The sequence below is a fragment of the Dunckerocampus dactyliophorus genome, chromosome 7 (genome assembly GCF_027744805.1).
Source record: "Dunckerocampus dactyliophorus isolate RoL2022-P2 chromosome 7, RoL_Ddac_1.1, whole genome shotgun sequence".
Classification (NCBI taxonomy): Eukaryota; Metazoa; Chordata; class Actinopteri; order Syngnathiformes; family Syngnathidae; genus Dunckerocampus; species Dunckerocampus dactyliophorus.
Genome location: NC_072825.1, coordinates 20,353,634 through 20,376,363, shown reverse-complemented (window position 1 = coordinate 20,376,363; position 22,730 = coordinate 20,353,634). Strand labels below are relative to the sequence as shown.

Here is a 22,730-nt window from a genome sequence, read left to right as displayed (position 1 = left end):
GAGAGATGTTTACATGTGTTTTGTATTCTGGTGGATCAAAAAGTGTTTGCTATTCAGAAAAGTGCTTGTTGAAGTAACTTTGCATCCATGGAGGTTCAGTTGCCAGATATAAGCAGCTACACATGCAGTTCCAAGCATTTTTGTGTGAAAGCCAGCCAGTCCTTGAGGCACTGCTGCAGTGTTCCTCCTCAGCTTTTGAGCCTGTTCTGTAGAGGACTGCGCAGACCTGCTACTATACAGTAACGTACAGGGGCCACAGCGGTTAAGGGGGATGAGTGGAGAAAGGCCAATATGCAATTATTTCTTATTGAATCAGCACAAAGAGGCAGGCTCACGGTGAGTCGCTCTTGTTTGGATGGAGACCACTTGTGGTGCCGGCGGAAAAAAGGCGCTAACTCAGCAGGCACCCAAGGAGAGCGCTGCTCTGTTTGCTTGCACATATTTTTTTTTCAATGGGTGTGGGCATTACTGCCATTTATGGTTTCAGCATTGAGTAAGGTCCTGTCCACATGAACACTGACATTATAATTGAAAAACTTTTTTTTAATAAGTTTTGGCATTTGAGGGTGGCAGTAGTTGTGTTGTTATAAACTTCACTTAAAAACATTGGTGGACTTTCAAGTTGTTCTAATTTCAAAACATACACTCGTGGAAAAATATATTAGACCACCCTTGTTTCTTCAGTTTATTGCTCCATTTTATTGCCTGGTACAACTAAAGGTACATTTGCTTGGCCAAATATAATGATGATAACAAATATAGCTCATAAGAGTTTAATTTAAGAGCTGATATCTAACAACTTCCATGGTTTTCTTGATAATAACCAAAATCACATACGTTCTAACATGAATAGCTATAGAATTGTACTGCCCGGAAATGTAACTCTTATGAGCTATTTTTGTTGTCATTGTTATATTTGTCCAAACAAAGATACCTTTGGTTGTATCAGGCATTAAAATGAACAAGAAACTGAAGAAACAAGGGTTGTCTAATCATTCCATGACTGCATTTTCCCGTAGGAGATAATGTAGAATAAAATGAATTAACTGGTTCCAGGCTCAATCTGTCACAATCACAAAACCTTTAATAACTGTGCAGGCAATGTTATAAGTCCTAGGTTCCCAAAGAGGGATATGCGTACCTCCGGGGGCACGCCAATTGTCATAGGGGGTACATCAATAAAAATGAAAAACAATTAGTGCCTAACACTCACAACTCATGCCTGAATGCCTCACATGGCAGAGCCCACAGTCAGAGCAGAAAGAAGGAAGGAGACAGAGCATGAACTTCTTCATTGCGCTGTGTGAGTCGTATGAATAAGCAAGTAAGTTTGATGATTATGTTATGCGTTAAGAGTGTTTAATCTTGAAGACTGAATTTACGTCAGTGTGAAAACCTGTTGATGGATGTTCGTGTCAGGATGAGAGAGTGGGGATTCCCCTGAAAATTAGGCTTTATCGTTTGTTGTAAGTATTTGTGTACTCTTGGTACTGCTTTATCGTGTTTTGTTAAACCTTCCCTTTCAATTTGGTATCAAATTAATAAGCAAACAATCATTGCGGTTGCAAGCGGACACAAGTGAAGCTCAAGTTTAACCCATTCAAGTGTAAGGATCCCAACGTCCGGCTGAAATAAAAGATATGTAGGTCGAATACTTATCTATTTATCAGTGCTCATGTAAAACTTGTATCAAAATTTGACCATGCAAAATACAAATTTGTGAACCAGAATTACCTCTTATCAAATGAATTAACCAATCATCATATTTAATATTTCAAGTTAATGAAGATGAAAAAAGGTTTATGTTTTTTAGGTGTGCAGGACGGAGTAGGGGTTCGTGGTTTCAAGTCAAATGTCTGAAGTTTTGGAACCACTGTTATAAGGAACATTCTTAACTCTCATACAAGTACAAAGAGAACTTAACCACTGTATAGTACAACAAAATTTAGGTAAATCTACTCACGTTTTGATGATGCCTGACAGACACATCATAATAGGGGAACAGGGAAGTGTTTGCAGAGTGATGGTATCACCTAGTGGCATCTTATAGGCATTGCTGGGATGAATAAATATGTTCATGAGAATGAGCATCATATTTTTCCTCATTGTGAAGGACAGTGGGATTTCCAAGTTATAATACAGTCTGCTTCAGGACTCTGTTCATATTTCGAAATAATGAATGGCATGGCATCGGCAAAGTTTATTTGCATCACAGGTGCTTTTTCACATTCTTAACTGTCACATTAGTCATTATGCTTTCTCCTTTGAGTGTCATTTCCGGTGTGTAATGTTCTTCTACTCGTACAACTTTCTTTCTGTCATAACATCTATTGTTGAGATGGTCTTTCTTTTGGAATGAGTGTTGCAAGAAAGTCACAAAAAAACTAAGAAAAAGCTAAATTGACATTTACTTGCAGAGTTGATTCTTTGTACGACTTCAGGAGCGTTCCACATTCTGTGCTATGCTGTGATATATTACATTTGCTGTATGGAAATACTAGTTGGAGCACTGCCAAGGTACTCTTAAGTAAGGCATTAAAACCACTCATAGCAGAGCAGCAATTTAGAGCTGGGGTTCTTAAATGGTCTCAACCTGGGACCTGTGTTTTCTAACAGTGATTAAGTCACGACTCACTTTTATTTAAGTCAAACTGTTAGATATTCTTTTATTTATTACCTTATTACCCTTATATTTAGCTTAGTGCATTTTCAATCTCATAGTCTCATAGAAGGCCTTCTTGACTCACATTCACATAGCACAATCAGAGTTGCACAACGCATACAACTGATGGAAAAATACCGGGAGACATTGTTGTCACTCATACACGTTTAACTCTCACTTCTACACAAAGTTAACTTTCACGTTCTAGAGGGGCGCAGCCCTGTAGACTCTTTGTACTTTCATTCTGGGCTCTTTCGTTGAGCTTCCTCGTTGATGTTAGAGTCCAGCACTGTAACCAAATAGATTGCTGTATTTTTTATACAGTTTGAAAACCTTTTAAATTGTATGATCATTGACTATTTCTCCGATAGCAATTCCGTTCCAAGATCCAGGAGAAGAGAAGCAATAGCCTTTACACAAATTAAGCAAACATATTTGTTTTTTAAAAAATTGCCTAACGGGCCAGTCGCCTCTCCAAATAATGCATAGATTAAAATTAAATAGTAAAATATATATATAACTGTGCAATGGATATACTGTACTGTGTACCAAGGAGGAAGATGACTAAATTATTGCTTAAATTTACCTCAAAATAAAACACAAAAACAAGTCAAATATTTGTTGTATTTAATATATTTGTTATTTTTATTTAGTGTTATTATTACTATTTATTTATTATTATCATTATTATAATTTGTATTTGTATTTTTTTAATTTTTTTATTTTTATTATTAATGTGTGTGTAAAAGTTGATTGTAATTTTTATCTAGCTGACCCACCCAAAATGGATGCGTGACCCACTTCTGGGTCCCGACACACAAGTTGGGAATCCCTACATTAGAAGTTCCCTTCACTCTGACATCTCTCTCTTGCAAGCATATGTGTGAATTGGATCTTTGTATGGTGTAATGTATGCAAAATAAGTATTCATTCGCACTGTTCGGCAGAGGGAACAGATGTTTCTCTGTGGTAGTATTATGCATTTTAAACTTAAACCATAAACGCTCCATTTTATTTTGCAAAAACCTGACCTTGTGTAAAGCTTTTTTCCAAAACTCACAGGTGTGAAAAACTATTTTTGGTGCTAGTCTGCTTTTAATGAGGTCACACTGTGTTCTTGTATCCCATATTGTAAATTACTTATTATATTTTACAACAGAATGTTGTAAATCTCCTTATGTGAGATGATTTTATTTGTTCAATGACAGACATTCCAGTGTTAGTTTTAGCATGAATGTGCATACTTTCCTACTATATTGAGTCACCGTCAGAATGCATGCTGTTGCTTCCGATTGGCTTAAATGACGACCAGACATTTGTGTAAATTGCCAGTGGTGTGGAAATAGGTTTTTTTTAAACCCTGGAGTGAGGAAAAAATATGTTTTCAAAATAGGCTTGTACGTATGGACTAAGCTGCGGGTCAGACTTGCGTCCATATATTACACCATTGCAATTTGGCAGAAGTATATACCAACATGTCTTTTTTTGTGATGTCGGTTTCGAAACAGAATCTGATTTCAGAGTTGTAGAACCGGTTTCCTCTACATTGCCAGTTTATTACGTAAAGTATTAAGTATCGTAGTAGACTTGCGCAATGAGTTTGTTCAGACACAATAAAAGCACTTAGCTCTGATTACAGGAGGCTTGAGTCAATGTGTGAGGCCGTCGTGTGTGTGTGCTCTTGTGTGTCCGTGCCTCCCACTGGTGCCACACTTAAGATGGAAAAGGGCACTTTTCTGCCAATTAACACAGCAACCCTCAGCACACTAGATTCCTTCTTTCCCCTGGCATCCACTCACCACTTCTTCACTTCTTGCACGCTGACTCAGCCATGCAGGTGGAAACGTGTTGATATAAGTACATGAAATGCCAACAGTAGAGAGGTCGTGTGGAGTTCCAGTTCCCTCAGACCTGCCCTGCTCATACTGATAACTGCGATAAGTGAGAAAAAGGTTCAGTTGGATAATGTGTCGTCGTCTTTGCCCTTTAGACTGAAAGACGGTGTGGTGTGATCCCTTAAATGTTAATTTTCTTAAGGTGTTAAACAGACGGCGGTGCGTCTGTGATACTGTACAAAAAGTGAATGTGAGATGACTGGCTGCTCCGCTTGACTGATTACTCAAAGCACTGAATGTGCTTGCGTGTGCGAGCATGCTTAAGTTTTTGTTTTCTTTCAGACAGCATGCGAGAACTATGTCACCAGTCTTCTAAGAAAATAAAACGCGGGCTGGAGGATGATGTGTGACCGATGGACTCTTTGATCTGTCTACTTGGTTTGACCTCACTGATCGGCTGTGGGGAGAAAATAAGGGTCAATTCATTGCAGACAATCGGTTGAAGTTTCTTTTTGATCCGTTTTGTTCCACTTTAGCAGTGAATGTTTTAACAAAAAGGAAAACGCACCGGCAAACTGAAGGACAATAAAGTAACTACAGCTCACTGGCTTTTGTTGAGAAATATGTCAACATGCACATAGTCTTGGGACAGTCCAGCAAATGTAAACACAGCTGAAGTAGTGCAAAGATACTGTACGGGCTGTACAATTCTGCAAAAAATGTGAAATTCTCTGTCACACTATTTTTTAATTATTTTTGGACTCCGCGTTGTCTCTGCTTTAAAGAAACTTTCAGTGGTCTTTCTGCCGTTCTGCATGGACAGGTGATGGCGGACATTTATAACAGAATCGAATAGAAAGACTGAAAATAATCCATCAATTCAAAAACACAGCACGCTCGCTTACCTAACAGTACATTCATGCGCGTAATAAAGACAAGTCAAAAGAAAAGTAAATTAATTAATATGATCGCTTTTCCTGTGAGCTGATGAGTGACAGCCAGTGAGCCTTGCCTTCTAGGGAAAGTTGGCCCTGCTGCCCTGGCTGGCAAAGCTCGCTTGGGGACGGAGAGAGCGAGGAGGAAGTCTTGGCCATTATGCCAACAATAGTACAGCGTAAGTCACATTGTAATGAGGAAAAAAAAGTCGCAGTTAATTATATTACGAGGAGAAATATTAAAGAAAAAATGTCATTTTTTAACAGTCCTAAAATTGTGAGAAACAAACAAAACAAAATAAAGTTGTAATTTTTAGAAAATGAGGTTGGGAAAAGTTATAATGTTGTGTGAATAAAGTCAAAATATTATGGGAATATAGTAATAATATTATGAAAGGAAAATTTAGGAAGATTATTTAAAAAGAAAGTTGACATTTTTGAAAAATAAAAAAAAACAGAAAAAATTGAAAAAAGAGCAAACATAACATACTAATAATGTATATTTATATTTATTTACACATATATTTTTCACCTATATCACAAAGCTGAGATGCAGTTTTTTCTTGAAATATAAATAACTTCTTAGCCACTGCATGTATTGCTTTAACAATATTAAAGTGTCCCCTGCATCGTTTCATTGTTTAGTATGTGGCAGCATTTGTTATGCCTCTTGTTAAGTAACATTTGAAAAATCATCGGCATTTAGAAATTAGATCACATGTTGGTACGAATTGAGATCGCACTTTCTTTTTAGATTTTTGGTGCAGCCCTGCTAGCTTGTGTGCTATCATACACTAGCCACATCCCATCAGTGTGTACGGTGGCAATTGAGGGATTGGAGAATCTTTGATTGTTCTGAACTCCTGTTTCCATGCCAGCACTGTATTGGGCAGAATAATGCTACCCGGTCTGTATCTGTGTGGATGCAGTACTTAGCTGATATCTTGTTGTTCTTCTTCAGGCTACAGACTTGTTTAGACTGGATCAACAGCGCCTCTGCTGGTTGTGGCCAGCTACTGCACTCGATTTTGCGTAATTTTTTTCAAAATGTGATAAATTAACAAATCCAGTCAATAGACATATTTGTTATTTATGCCTATTTCGAGTATCCAGTGCTTTCCATTCATTTAGAAACGGCACAAAAACACTGATGCACCCCAAAAAAAATTAAAGGTAAATGCACACAAAAAATTCAATTATTGTTACATGAATTTTATGAAATTTGTTGCTATCGTTACTTAATTTTAGTCCTGCATTTGTGTGATAGGAGCCATGGTGTGTGTTTATTATGTTTGTGCGTTCTGTGCCAAGCTCACCTCAATATGAGTCCAGATATGTGTGCTAGTGTGGCTGCCCAGCCTTCATACAATATGTGCTATCCTTGGTTATGCAATGTTGCGTGGACATTGATGTATAAGCAGACAGGCAGTGCCGGCAGTGGCAGCAGTGACTCATTCAAAGCGTCCTTTCATGACTGTTAATCATTACCTGCATCTGTGCAGTTGCAAACTTGTAGGTTTGCTTTTGTCCGACACTCAATATAAGTTGTTGTTGTTGTTGTTGTTATGGCTCCGAGTCTTTTCTGGTAGTCTCTCAGCACACAATGTGTCTGGCTCCTCGTTTGTACACTTTATGTTATAATCTTCCCTGTGTATCAGCAGTGGGCTTATTTTGTGCATGTGTTGACTTTCCACAGTGGCGAATGTTGTGTAAGAGTGTGATTGTAAGCTTTCGTGCTTGTACACCGCAGGTATGTCTGAGAAGGGCTTGGTCAGAATGTCATTGTTATAAGTGGGGAGGATAACGCTTGCCTGCCTGGAGTGATCATGCACGATACGCCATGTGGACAAAACTATTGGGACACCTGGCCATTACACCTGTAGGATTGGTCCCTCCTGTGCATGTATAACTCCTTCCAATCTGCTGGGAAGACTTTCTTTAAGATGTTGTAGTGCGTCTGTGTGAATGTTTGTTCATTCATGCATTTGTGAGGTCAGATGTCACTGATAGACCCGAGAGGTGCTGTCAACCTGACTTGTTGGACAGCGACATTGTCATCAACAGAGTAGGAGAAATGATTGTCAAACTTCACACTCCTGTCCGCACATTGGGGCATTCCCTTTTACACAGGCACTTTCCCGCCTCTGTTGTGGCTCTGACACTACCTCAGAAGGCAGGATATTGGCTAAATAACTAAAACAGTGACCTGCAAAAAAAAGGTTGAAAGTTTAGGAGAGTAAAAACACCAACTTAGGACGTACTCGCAGTCGGCCATTCGTACCTTGCTGGAGAGGGGTGTGATTTCCCCCTCCCTTTCCTGGCCTCCACTGGCCTGCACTCACACTGAGCAATTATAAAATGTTCCTGACAGTCCAGTCCAGTCTTATTTATGTATGTTAATAAAGGTGGCTACTATTAATACAGGTAGTCCTTGGGTTACAAATGAGTTTCGCTCCTCCGATGCGTTGTAAGTGGAATTTTAGTGGAAGTCGGAACGCCCACCTAAATTAACCCTTGTCACTCACAATGTACACAGAACTCACGAAGGACATAAAATACAGTAATAAAACACAAATACAAGAATGAAATGAAACTGTAATTAAAAAAAGAACACAAAAACACTACGCTGTTGAGTTATTACTGTTGCATTCATAGCAGCAGATCCTTTAACATGCTCAAGGATACAGTAGTGACGTCTAGGTGGTCATTACGATATAGGGGTGTAACGGTACACTAAAATGTAATTTGTAATCTGGAAGTGCTCGGTGAAGTGCTTTTATTTAAAAAAAAATGAAATTTTATTTAATTTAAAAAACAATGTCGACACACAACTTTGGATTTATCCACTTGCCTTTGTCCAGCCGTCATTTTAACAGGGAAGCCAAAGTGTTCCCAAACAGCCGACCGTAGTGAGATGGGAGGGTCTTCCAGGTTAGGCTTCTGGCTTGCATTTGCCATGATGCCATTTGTCACGCCTGCGAGCTACTAGCGTTGCTTCCCCTCAGTCAGTAGTGTCCGACACTCAGAGGCGTCCGTGCGGAAACTCGCCCAGGACTTTACTTCCACGTGAAGTGCTTAGATCACTCTAGTAATAAATTTAATGAGAAAAATAGCATAAAATATAACCGAAACAGTGCGCAAGTGGACCGAACCGAACATGCGGAACCAAAACGGTTCATTACATCCATTTTAACCCTTATTATCACCCCTATTACGATATGATTTGTATTCTTAATGATGGTTGTGGCAGTTGAGTGCTGAGAGTAGTGTAGCTGGGCATTAGCTATTTTTTACCTTTTATACTTGTTTTAAACTTGTTTTACCACCATAGTGTGTACCGTAATAATTAAATGCAAAAAATATTACATTTATTGATGCAATACATCATTGGACAATTTTGCTCAGAAAACGGAGGTAACTTGTTGATGGGATGTCAGCCTCTGCACACCGTAATGCTCGTGCTTGTGGTTAAGGAAGGCGTAGTGACCAATGCAATTCCAATTGCGTTATTAATGTAAGATATATTTTTTGACACCCTTATTTTGTTTACACAATTTGACAGGATGTGCCGAACAGCACTCTTATTTTGAAGGTCGGAAATGTGTTGCGTGTGTTGCAAATGTCTGATGACGGTTGAGAGGCACTGGGTGCAAGAATAAACATGCCTCCCGTCCTTATTTCACACAGAACTTCACACAGACTCACTCATACAGCCTGAGTCTCACACACACACAGCCGCACAAGCATGCTCTGCTAAACTAAACTAACCCAGCTAACCTCCTTTTACACTCTCTAAGAGAGGAGTTTCAGAGGTTTTTTTTTGTCAACTTTCGCCGGTCTTTCAGGTCGCCATTTTGACATAGTTTGGGAGGGGAGCAGGTTAGTGTTTGTGATGGGATTTCGCCACGATTGAGCGGTCTGCCGGGGCAGTACTTCCCCACACAAACCTTCTTCTCACGATGACAGCATTTTATTCACATTATGTCAATTTCTGCGAGATTACGCATTTAACAGTAGATTTCTATGTTATTGGACAATTAGGCATTTACGTCCGCGATTTTGTTTATGTGGAAATCGTAGGCCTGTAATAGCACGTATCATTTGAAGTGTACATTTACTGTGGAAACACATTGCTCCCATAACTCTTGTTAACTGTTAACTAAAACATACGGTGAGTGTCCAGTGTCTTGAGTTGTTTTTGTAGTTTAGTGCGAATCATTTTGAAAGCGTTGTAAGTGTAAGTGGACCCTGTCAAAAAAGCATCTTACTTGAGCTCTCACGTATAAATGTGCTCTAAAAAGTTCTACCAACAGGACAATGTCTGTGTAAATGAAAATTCCAGGACAAGGTTTGAATTTTTACATTCAACACTAACCTTTCCTGCCCTTTTGTGTTGAAAGTAATGTCACTCTCCAACAAATATGATACACGTCATATGAGAGACTGGTGCTAATGATGTCATGCATCTAATTATATGATTACGGGATGCTGTGTAAACTCACAAACGGGTACAGCACTCCGTATGTTCTCTGTAAAAGGCAGTGGCGTCTCGTCACCGGATCTTCTGTTTCGGCTCGATTTATTTCTGTGCAGAAGAAGCTAGGTTGAAATTTCACGTGAATGTTGGAGTAAAACAACTGAAGGGATTCTCCTGCGGTGGGATTGTGTTGATAGATGAAGATGCATGCCTCATGTGTGTGTATTGATCAATGATGCAGTGCAGGCAATGTGTTTCACTACTATCTTGATGGATCTCTTCCAAGTACTCACCCTTTTCTCTGCCTCGTTACGTCAGGCTTGCAACCAAGCTCTAATTGCAGCACTCCACAGCATGTCCATCTGTGGAGATTCATGACTATCCTATGGAAACCTGTAAACATGCATATGGATGAGTGGGAGACGTTGCACCCGCCCTCACCTCTTCCTTTGTCTCGGCATATACTGTAAGGCGTCCCTGCAGGAACACGACTCAAGGATTGCAGGGGGATTTCTTGTATGCAGGAGTTTAAGAGGGCTTTTGGGAAAGTCCTGCCAGGCCTGCTGCGCATCTGATGAGCACATCTAGCCAGTGTCCCCATAAAATCCCCCCTCAGCTTGTCACTGTGGCATACGGTGTTTTAAGTAACACACTCCTTAGCCCTGTGAAATGAGAACAGAAGCGGTAGAGGTCTTTTGTCTTGCCTGTCAGTCTTCAGCTGCACTCTGTCACCAGGCGTGCTGTGTAAAAGGGGTTGTAGCTCAGTGCTGGGAAGCACTGGGTCATACATGTTGTGTTATGTAAACCATCATGAAATAATCCCAATATAAAATGTGTGAAATGCGTTATGAAAACCAAAAGGAGGCCTGCATGTGTGGTGTGAGTGTGGGTGGCACTCATGTACATTTGTTATTTACTGCAGTGTCTCTGTAGGCAAGCTGCTCTTTACTTTGCCAGGTAAGGTCACATAAAGAACGCCTCCCTTTAGAAGCTGTTAATTATGCAGGAGTGTGGTCGACCGCCATCACTCGGGAAGGTCATTTGTTCCTCATGCTATTAAAGGTTGAAAAAATCTAAAGACTTTTGTCAGCAAAAGTGATGTGTCAGAAAATTCCTTTTTATTGCGGTGATTTTAGTGACACCGGGTTGAATTTTGTAGATATGGCACGCTTAAAGATACATACTGTTATTTTCCATTTGATGTCTCCTCACACCGCAAGGTGTATTGACACTACATGTGTTTATGTACACTGCACAGGCATGCCCCTACATGTTTATATACATTTAATGTGTATGATGTTTTTGCTGATGCGTCCATATTGCGGCCCCTAAACGAGGGTGACTATTTCAACTAATTGAAGGTCAATATTTGCACGACTGTTCCCACAGACAACTTTCCTGACGTGGTCCAGACAGAACACAGGCTCCCTCTGTGCTTTTGGTGAAATCAGAGGGCTTGTCATATTCTGGTCTCGCATTGCCAGACTGATTTCTCTTCCCGAAGTTTACACCGTGGAAAAGCAAGTGGTTGTACTGAGAGTGTCACTGTCAGAGTCACGAAAAGCATTAAAGTTTGTACAGCTCATCGGATCTCTTGTGAAACCCTCGCACGTGGCTAATTAAATTCAGCAGGCACAGAGATCTTCCTGTACAATTAGGGTTTTACTTATTTGTTTTACAGACAAGAAACAACAAACATTTGTAGAGGAGAGATGCAGAACCTATATTCCATGAATACGGTCTTATTTCAGTGATAGATCTGTTGAGCACTGCAAATTGTGTACAGAGTAGTTTGTGTGTGTGTGTGTGTGTGTGTGTGTCTATCCAAATGTATTCACTAGACACAGCAAACTGGAAAATGGCTTATAGAGTGTGTGTGTGTGTGTGTGTGTGTGTATATGTACATGTTGTATATATGTATGTATGTATATATATATATATATATATATATATATATATATATATATATATATATATATACATATACATATACATATACATATACATATACATATACATATACATATACATATATATCACCGTTTCCGCTACATGTAATCGATCGTGGCGCAGCGCCACGACAAACTAAAAGCTGCCACACCTTAAAAATTGTTTTTTATATTTATATAAAATGTTATATTATATAAAATATTATATATTATAAAAAGTATATGCCCCCTTCCTGATTTCTTATTTTTTTGTATGTTTCAGCTCATCAAACAAATTTAAATATTAGTCAATGACAACACAACTGAACACAAAATGCAGTTTTTAAATGAAATGTTTTATTATTGAGGGAGAAAAAAAATCGAAACCTACATGACCCTGTGTGAAAAAGTGATTGGACCCCCTGTTAAAACATAACTTAAATGAGATGAATTGAGATCTATCAGTCTGGAAAAGGTTATAAAGCCATATCAAAGTTTTGGGACTCCAGCGAACCACAGTGAGAGCCATTATCCACAAATGGGGAAAAACATGAACAGTGGTGAACCTTCCCAGGAGTGGCCGGCTGACCAAAATGACCCCAAGAGCACAGCGACGACTCATCCATGAGGTCACAAAAGATTCCACAACATCCAAAGAACTGCAGGCCTCACTTGCCTCAGTTAAGGTCAGTGTTCATGACTCCACCATAAGAAAGACACTGGGCAAAAACGGGCTGCAAGAGGAAAACCAATGCTGAATAAAAAGAACATTAAAGCTCATTTCAATTTTGCCAGAAGACATCTCGATGATCCCCAAGACCTTTTGGAAAATACTCTGTGGTCTAACGAGACAAAACTTGAACTTTTTGGAAGGTGTGTGTCCCATTACATGTGCCGTTAAAGTGATGCCGAATTTCAGAAAAAAATATGATACCAACAGCAAAATATGGTGGCGGTAGTGTGATGGTCTCAGGCTGTTTTGCTGCTTGATGACCTGGACGACTTGCTGTGATAAATGGAACCCTGAATTCTGCTGTCTACCAAAAAATCCTGAAGGAGAATGTCCAGCCATCTGTTCGTGACCTCAAGCTGAAACGAACTTGTGTTCTGCAGCAGGACAGTGATCCAAAACACACCAGCAAGTCCACCTCTAAATGGCAAAAGAAAAACAAAATGAATACCTTGGAGTGGCCTAGTCAAAGTCCTGACTTGAATCCTATTGAGATGCTGTGGCATGACCTTTTAAAAAGGTGGTGCATGCTGGAAAATCCTCCAATGCTGCAAAGATGAGTGGGCCAAAATTCCTCCACAGCGCTGTAAGAAACTCATTACAAGATATCACAAATGCTTGATTGCAGTTGTTGCTGGGTGGCCCAACCAGTTATTAGGATTAGGAAGTTTTTCACACAGGGCCCTGTAGGTTTGGCAAGGCAAGTTTACTTATAGAGCACAATTCATACACAAGGTATTTCAAAGTGCTTTACAGAAAAGAAGGGTAAAATCACTTCAAAAAAACATTTCATAAAAACATAAAATTATTCTAAAATCATTATGTACAATTCCATAAATCATTCCATAAAACGAATCCAGAGTCCAGATAAAATACTTTCAGTTGTCATATGCACAGTTGAATAGAAAAGTGTTTTCAGCTTGGATTTGAACATTGCCAAAGTTGGCGATTGTTGCATCTGGAAGACTGTTCCAGATTTTGGCAGCATAAAACTGAAACGCAGCCTCACCGTGTTTAGTCCAGACTCTGGGCACCTGCAGGAGACCACTCCATGACCGGTCTGGATTTGGATGAGTGATTTTGATTTTTTTTTTCTCCCTTAATAATAAAATGTTTCATTGAAAAACAGCATTTTGTGTTCAGTTGTGTTGCCATTGACTAATATTTAAATTTGTATGAGGATCTGAAACATTTAAGTGTGATGAACATGCAAAAAAATAAGAAATCAGAAAAGGGTTAACACTTTTTCACACCACTTCCACACTTTAACACCACATATATAGCTATTATTTACGCACATATTGACCACAGTTAGTTTGAAACCATTTAAAAAAAAAAACGTGTCACTGCGCTTTACTCTGATAAGCATGCACCGGAATCGCCTGTCTGCCCTGTTGGCACTTGCGCACGTACGACCAGAAAAAAGTACGCGACTGGTCTTGTGTTGACATTCACTTTGTTATTTATTATCAAGAGAATGAAAATTAGTCCGCAAAATGTGTAGTCAATTGACGACAGCTTGTCACAAGCTAAGCTTGTCTATGCCAGCGGGTGTGAACGCTCACGTTTCAATCTTATTTGACTTTCTGGCATCTTTGTTTACACATTTTGCCTGGCTCTCACTGCCTCTCTGGTGGCAGCTTGCTAGCTCGTTTTTGTCCCACGGTTGAGTGGCTATCCCATTCATGGGGTACATGCTAACTTACTTTTTTGAAGTGTCACTTAACAATCTTGCTCTCTTGTTATCATTATAATACTCATGGCTTGTCTTCAAAACACTATTTGTGTGTCGAAGTTGTTCAACATAAACACGTAGTGTGTCCAGCTTTAAGATAGTGACGCTATCACAGGGTTCTCCAGCAGGTAGCTCGTATACTAGCCGTAGCTTGCCAGCTGATGTTGAGTAATTCACCAAAGAATATTGCTTCACCACTTAGTATTTTTTTAGAAGTGTTCTATTCAAATATAACACCTGTACTTAATGACAAACGAGCACACTGAGTGGAGATCCATCCATCCATCCATTTTCTATACGGCTTCTCCTCATTTGGGTCGCGGCTGACTTTGGGCGACAGGCGGGGTACACCCTGGACTGGTCGCCAGCCAATCGCAAATGAGTGGAGATGTGCGTTGCAAATAAAGTACAATTTAAATGTTTGCAGTCACACAAAACACAAATGGCTCACCGCTACTTTATTTTTGTAAAAGTAGCTTGAATAGTGCTGCAAGTTGGTTATACTTGTGCTATCATAACTCTGGACCCTGAGTTTTTACTGTTTACACAGGACAGATTTCTGTCAAAAAAATATAAACATTTTTATTTTGTTAATTGTGTTTTTTTTTAAATAAGGAATATTATTGAACAATTAATTTCCTATGTATTTGTACAACTCTAAAAGAGGCATGCAATTAAATTTAAGCTTGTGTCAAATTGTACAAAATGTTGTACTTTTGTACTAGTCACATAGTACTATTTGACTAAATAAGTCACGTAACAAAAGGAGGCTCGACATTTTAGACTCTCACTTGAAGTGCTCTCAGCAACTTTGCCATTAAATTAACAGTTTGAAATGTTCTCGCTTTATGTTCTGCTGGTTGCTGAAAAAAGTTAAATAAAGCAGTTAAATAAAAAGTTAAGTAAATAAGCAGCATCACAAAAAATGGCATGAGGATTTGCGCAGTACCATTATCAATATTACTGCAAACAACGATTAAACCAAAAACAGGCTCTTCGTTAGCTTATCAAAAGTTTCAGGTCATAGCCTTTTAAAAGCAAATTTTTTTTGCAAAAATGTGGATCCAATATAGTTTTCTGTCAGGTATTCACACTGTTATGATCTCTTGATGACAAAGGCAAACAAAGCTTTCTCTCTTTGATTGCTGTGGGATTGTTGAGCTGCATAAGCAAGGCCTCTCGCAGCGCCCCATTGCTGCACAGGTTGGACACAGTAATTTTAAACTTCTCAAAAGGTCCTGATGCTTATGGAACAAAAAAGGAGTAGACCCAAAAATGTCACCAGCCCTGAGCCGGTGGATCCGATTAGCTGTTATGACACGGGGTGTTCCTCAGCCCAATTTAAGGTTGTTACTGATGCCGAGTGCAGTCCAATAACCATCAGACGGCATCTGCGAGAGAAGGGTTTTAAGAATAAAAAAACTTTTTCAAAGGCCTCTTCTCCTTCAATGTCACAAAATTGCCTGTTTGGTAATTGCATGAGTGCATCAGACGTGGGACATTGAAAGGTGGATGAAAGTCTTATGAAAACCTTGACAGTCCTGATGGCTTCCAACATTACTGGCATGACAAGGAGATCTCACATGAGATGTTTTCCACACAGCACAGTGGAGGGGGCACCATCATGATCCGGGGTGCTTTTTCCTTCAATGGAACAATGGAGCTTCAGGTTGTGCAGGGGCGCCAAAGGGCAGCTGGCTATGTGGAGATGATGCAGGGGGCATCCCTCATGACTGAAGGCACTTGTCTCTGTGGTAATGACTGAGTGTTTCAACAGGACAGTGCTGCAGTTCAAACTCATTACTGAGTCCTTTTTTTAACATTTTATTTCCATTTTGGGCGGGGGTTGGGTTTTTTTAGCTATGGGCTTTGAACTTTAGATCAGCTGATGAACATGCTATTTCAGTTTAATGGTTTTTTGTCTCACTCCCATTTCTTCTTTTTGCATTTTGAAGCTCTACTTAGAACCTCCTTAACAACTGGTCTTAAAAGTTGGATCAGGAGTATACTTTACATGTACAGTTTACTTTTTTTTTTTTTTTTTTTACAGACTTTGACACTAAATAATGCGTAGTGAGCTCCAGTATTTTGAGCATGGCTCTGCTTGTCATATTTCCACTGATTTAAAAGTTGTAAGAAATGACTCGTAAACATGTGATGATTTAACTCCAACTCCAGTGTCAAACCACTTCTAAACACGTCTATTAAAACAGACATCCATCTGGGAAAAAGCTGACAGAAATTGTCTGCAGGTTCAAAGTCCTTACTCCTCATTTTGTGAACTCTTAATTTTCTGATAAAACTGCTAACTACGGCAACATCTATTCTTAATACTTATCTGTTTGGGAGTTGCTGCTGTAAAGTTTTAAGTTTTGCTTTAAATTTTCTGGCCGGCACCCATAACTGGCACCTCCTAAGGATTCAGATGGCTGTGGTCATTTTTTGCTCAACACTTTTCAAAGTACATTTGCCGGATTTTATACCTGCAGTCTTACAACGCCACCAGGATCTAATTGTTAGGTTAATGGCCAAACACAACATCAGTTATTTCGGTGTAATGTCACAGGTTTGTACACCAACCTTACAGTTAAACAACAGCACAAAGTAGTGAATCACTGTGAAATCAGTGAGTAATCTTTTGCCGCATTGGTCACACGCCTCTGAAGATGAATCAGGTACTGGTTGTTCCAGTCTCTTTTTCAGTAGTTTGATAGAAGCTAGGTTCACTTGTAGAGCAGTTCAGATGTTGTGACATCTCCCACGATGATTCCAGAGGCTTTTCTTAGACACAATATTGCCCCCCCCCCGTCCTCGTCCACCTTCCCCCTCCTCTTGCCAGAGCAAAACCCCAGAGCTGCTGACACAGACTCACCCATTGTGTAATTGAGAAAATAAACAGATGATGGCAAAAAAAAAGCATGTGGTGCCCGTCATAGGACTGCGTGTTTATCCTCGGCTGCGGGATGTCGAGGCCAGTTTTCATCACCGTTTGGGGAGCAAGGATGGATGAGGTGGGATAGATTGTGGGTAAGTGGGTGGCTCGAGAGTCAATGTAGGCAAATAGTTGAGGCTAACTTGATCACATCCATCAGTCTGTGTACATTTTCTGCTCAGACTGTTTAAACAAGGAGTAGGTGTCATAATTGTCGATCATGTGGACTGTGTTAATTATGTTGTGTTGTGTAACTTCTGCTTAGGTACAACTGAGACATAGTGAGTTTCAGTACTTGGAAGCAACCCACATATAGGAGTAACTCATTCTGGCCCAACTACTGTAACGGGCTGCAGTGGAAATAGAAACCGAACGTAAGCAGGCAGAGGGCCAAGATTGGTGCAAGTTTATTATGAACAACACACACAAAACACATAGTGGGCAGCAAGGTGGCGCATGTGATTAAAGGGTGGGTTTTAGCCACAATTAACCCAACATTAGGTTAATGGAGGACTCTAAATTGTCCATAGGTGCGAGTGTGAGTATGAATGATTGTTTACTTATACTTGTCCTGTGACTGACGGGCGACCAGTCCAGCGTGTACCCCACCTCTCGCTGAAAGTGGGCTGCGATAGGCTCCAGCTCACCCGTAACCTGAAAAGGATAAATGGTACAAGATAAATGAATGGGATTGGGAAGAAAACAAGATTCTTGTAATTAAACCTACAATTCTAACGAGCGCAAACTGAATGGAGTTAGGTTCCCCCAACTGGCAAAGTTACCACGTCAATACATAATTAGGGTGTTATGGAAAAATTATGTTGAATTGATTACAGTTCTGGGAAAAGGACAGAGAATGCTCAAGGAAGCTCTTCTTCGATTCGAGGTGCTTTCGATTATGTAACCCTGCTGTCCTCGACAACCTTAAATAGTCAGCAATCCTGATGTTTGCATCCAGGTAGTCCCCGAGTTTTGCAGTGTCAGCACCAACAAGGAGCAACCCCTGCTAGGTCACTGCAGAGTATGAATTTACATCAGTGCTCTGGATTGTGATTGCATTTCTGTCCTCTGAAGAAGTGTTTATCCTGGCCTCCTCTGATGAGAAAGAGGTTAGGTCATTAAAAGGGTACTGGTTTTATCTTTGGATGAATCTGACTCCGACAACTGTTTCCACAGGGAAATTAGGAGATGCTTGACTGTTAGCATGTGGCCAGCAGTGAAGGGTTCAGCTCCCCTGACTCTTCTTCTGCTTGCGCTCTCAGATTCTGCCTCTGCTTAACAGCCTCCTAACTAGGAGGTATCTGTGTAGCTAATAGGGACACTTGGACTCTTACAGCAGCTGAAGCAGCAGGGCTGGTTTCCACTCACTGCCCCTGAGTAGGTGTCCATTACTGCGCGAGTGCCTAAATTACACAGAAGAGGGGGATGAGGAGAAATACTGGGGTGGGGGTATTCCGAGTTTTTGGAAGTCAGTACTTTAAAGTACCTGGATGGAAGGAAAACTGGTAGAAAAGTGTCAAACATTTTTGAATAAGGCAGTTTTAAACTTGGATATGATGCTGTTTTGTTTCAATTCCCTTTTGTGTCCCTTTGCAAAAAACTAACTCAAACTAAATTAATGTGTGCATGTCAATATACAGGTTGATTTTTTTAAACTAGAGATGGTCGATATTGGCTTTCTTACCAATATCCGATATTGTTCAGTTTGCCATTGTCCAGTTTTTCATATTACGACGTCAAATAAGTTTATATTTTTTTGTTAATGTTTCGTTAATAATTTCGTCTATGCTACTAAAATTACATTATTTTTCCTCATAATATTACGAGTTTATTCTCGTGAAATTGTGACTTTTTTTCTCATTTGGAATTAAACTTTTTTCTTTTAATATTTTGACTTTATTCCCTCTTTTAATCTTTATTCCCTCTTTTAAAATGACATCTGTTTTTATTCATTTCACAAGTTTTTTTTTTTTTTTTTCCAACTAGTTCAATGTCTTCTGGTACATTTTCTTCTCATAATTATGACTTTATTCCCATAATATTTTGACTTTATTCTCTTAAAATTATAACTTTTTCCGTAACGTAATTTTCCAAAAATTAACACTTTTTTGCGTGTTTTTCATAATACTGTATTATGACTTTAAAAACAATGTCTTTTTCTTTTAATATTTCAATATTACGACATTATAAAAATACAACTTTTTTCCATTAGATTACCACTTTTTTCTTTTTTAATATTTTTAATATTAATACTTTATTTTTTGAAAAATTACTGCTGATTTTTGTATTTTTGCTGTTTTTTTTTTGTTAAATTATATTTTTCCAATGTGCCGTGGGCCAATTAAAAAACAGCTGCGGGCCACAAATGGCCCCCAGGTTGCACTTTGGACACCTCTGGCTTATGCTGTTTATACAGAACAGTGTGTTGTGTGTGTGTGGAGTTTGTATGCGCTTCCTATGCTTGTGTGTAGTACTCTGCTCCATGAACAACTATGGTAGGCTCATTGAAGACTCAGAGACAGCCCACCAGGGAATTCAGTGAGCCAGCCTTGATCAGTCCGGTACCTCTGCCTGTAACACATAAGCTGATATCGAAAATAGATGGATGGAAGGTTAGGCCCTGTTACACTGTTGCTTTTTCTTCACTGGCCATGGATGTTGTTGGTGTCAATCTCAGTGTAAATTTATGAGACAAGTAAGACGACAGGTTCTTCTTGAACATTTTGTTCTGTTCATTTCACAAGTGTAGCCACAGTTCTCAGAAGCTGCACTTTTTTCATTGCAGAAAAATATCTTGTGCTAATGTTCCCTCCTGTCAACCTGTGTAATTCACAGTTTATTGCTTTTCTGTGCTACAACAGTGTGATCAGATTATCTTCAGAATGTTTTGTTTTTTTTCATGCAGAGCATTGTGTTGCATTGCTTTCTGCACTGTCATCGCCCACAGTCTAGAGGGTACCGTCAAACATGCCTCTATGAATATTCACAAATGTGCTTTTCCTCTAAAGCCACACTGGAATTCAACTGTGAGGGTAGCTATTTATGTATCAAACACCAGTCATCTTTTAAGCATTCCTGGTTTGACAGTCAGGTCGTAAGATCTTTTTCTGCTGTGGCAGCCTCCAAATGACTTCAGTGTGTTTTGAGTGTTTTTGGGTGACGTACTGTAGGAACTATTTAGCAATTGGACGTGAGGCTTTCCTTGTCCAGGGAAGGAGAGGGATTGCTGGCTAGTTGGTTGTCACATATTTTCACTCACACCACTAAACGTGTGCCTATAGATCCAGACCTGCCAACATGTACTCATTTTTCACATATGGCATACATTTTGACCCTTGAATACGCTTGTATGCGTTTGCTGCTTTCCAGATACGCAGTTTGTTGCATTTCGCCGGTTTAAATTTCGAGTTCAGTCTCTGTGCGAAGGGTGACGTGGGTCTCCAAAAAAATCAGTGAGCTGCAGCGATGTGGACCGTTAAGGCTATGATTGGTCACACGATAATCATGTGGCAGGGTAATGATCTTGAATCATATTCCCATCACAAAACTTCCTCCGCACTTGCCTTTGTATATATTAAAATATATCCATCACTGTCACTTGCTGTACATACTCACTTGCATGCCTAAATTTCCACCATGTTTTCTTGTAGCAAAATGAATGATGTAGTATTGCATCAGATACATTGTCACAACTTCCTTTTCTTTTTCTTTGCTTCTTCATTCCAGTAAAATGCAGTGAGGTTCACGGCTGGTGTCTCCTTTGAATTTGTATTTACAGGTACGTCCTCTTCAGATGGGGCCAGTATACTTTCAGTTTATGGCTTTTCTCTGCAATTTATTATCCGATCAGCTAGAATAATGATGTCACACACTTACTATTAAAGACATTGCACAGGCTGTAGAAAGTTATGGTGTGTAGTAAATCTTTCTACAAACATAATATTGGCGACATGCTGAGAAACAGAAACGGGCACGTGCCACACAACCCATTTTCAGAGGTGAAGCTCAGCTCACCGCTGCTTCAAATTTGGTTTCTACAGAATATATATTTTTATTCTCAGAATTACATTTCTTCTTGTGAAATTATTTTTTTTTCCACATAAAATCATAACTATACAGTGAAACCTCAGTTAGTGATATTAATCCGTTCCAGAAGGACTCAAAACAAAACATATGCTAACCAAATATATTTTTCCCATGTTTGTTTGTTTGTTTGTTTGTATCGGGGGATAGGTTCCCAAAATAGCCCGCAATAAGTGAAATCCCTGAAGTAGCCAACATTTTTTTTTTTTACAATTAGTATATATGTGCATGGCTCAGATCAAGGGTACCCAAGTGTTACATTTAAAATTTTAAACTCATGGATAGACCTTGGTAATGTTATCAACACAAACTTCAAACATTGCAAAACACACACACCCAACATACAAGAGCTCGAGACATCTTCCATTTCCCATAGCAATCCTCCGTAGTTCACTCTTAAATGTAAAGTACATAACTCGGTGTCCACTCGGTGTTAGACTTTTGTTCAAATAATCTTATTTTACTCTTTTATGCACAAAAGAATCACTTTAGTTGCAGAGTTGAGTAATTATTCCATGAATATATACCATTGTAATCATCATTGGGTTTGTTTTTGCATGGAATTATGTTCTTCAAAATTTTCATCGGCAGGCTGACACGAAGGTTATGTACTTTTCACTAATGATTACACAACAGTTATTTTTTTTACACTGAGAATATTTGAATAAAACACATTAGAAACCAATTTCAGACATCATTCTTTAATTCTAAGTAGAAATCATGACAAAATGATCAGAGAAAATATTGTTTATTTCACAACAAAAGTAGACATTCTTTACATGTAACATTTCAACGTCCAAATATAGACACTTTTTTACAACATAGCCGTGCTAGCGCAAAATAAAAACATGAACAGGCTTAATTTATGGTTTGGTAAGCTTTCTCACTCTATAAACATCAGAGTGATAGGGATAGTACACATTGTTAGAACAACAATTTCAAATACTACTCAAGTGAAGTTGAAGACAGCAAAGGGTACCCTTGATCTGAGCCATGCACATATATTTTAAGGCTGTAAAACCCCTCACCATACACTTTATACACTTTTCTCAGACAGTCAATAACATTCTCTCATATTTCTCTCTTGTTTCAACACTGTCAAAAAAGTTCAAACCTTTGTTTGAATTTTAATGTTCAACCTACTGGTAGGACACAAGAAATTATGAAGTCACTCGTGTGAATTTCGCTCCCGTGACCGTCCTTTTCGCTGTTCCGCTGTACTGTAGCGTTTTTTATCCTTGTTAAAACATATTGCTGCAGTACACCTCCTGTTGCAGTCCTCCTCCTTCGAACCGAAGATTCATTTAGAAGCCAGCTAGCAAGCGAGGTAGCGATGACACAGGAGACACGGCAGGGCGACATGAAGGAGATTGATTGACAGTGGTCTATAGCCAATCAGGATGCAGAAAACAA

General features: G+C 39.3%; 1 protein-coding gene across 5 annotated transcripts in view; it reads left to right on the top strand.

The window, feature by feature from the left end:
- LOC129184715 (transcription factor HIVEP3) overlaps positions 1–22,730 on the top strand; it is a 71,301-nt gene that overhangs the window by 4,713 nt on the left and 43,858 nt on the right. For 2 of the 5 annotated variants that reach the window (XM_054780928.1, XM_054780926.1), the window contains exon 2: positions 20,961–21,012. The exons of the other annotated variants lie outside the window; for them this stretch is intronic. The gene's annotated coding sequence lies outside the window, so the exon portion shown is untranslated. The remainder of the gene's footprint in view (positions 1–20,960; positions 21,013–22,730) is intronic. 5 annotated transcript variants of the gene reach the window in all.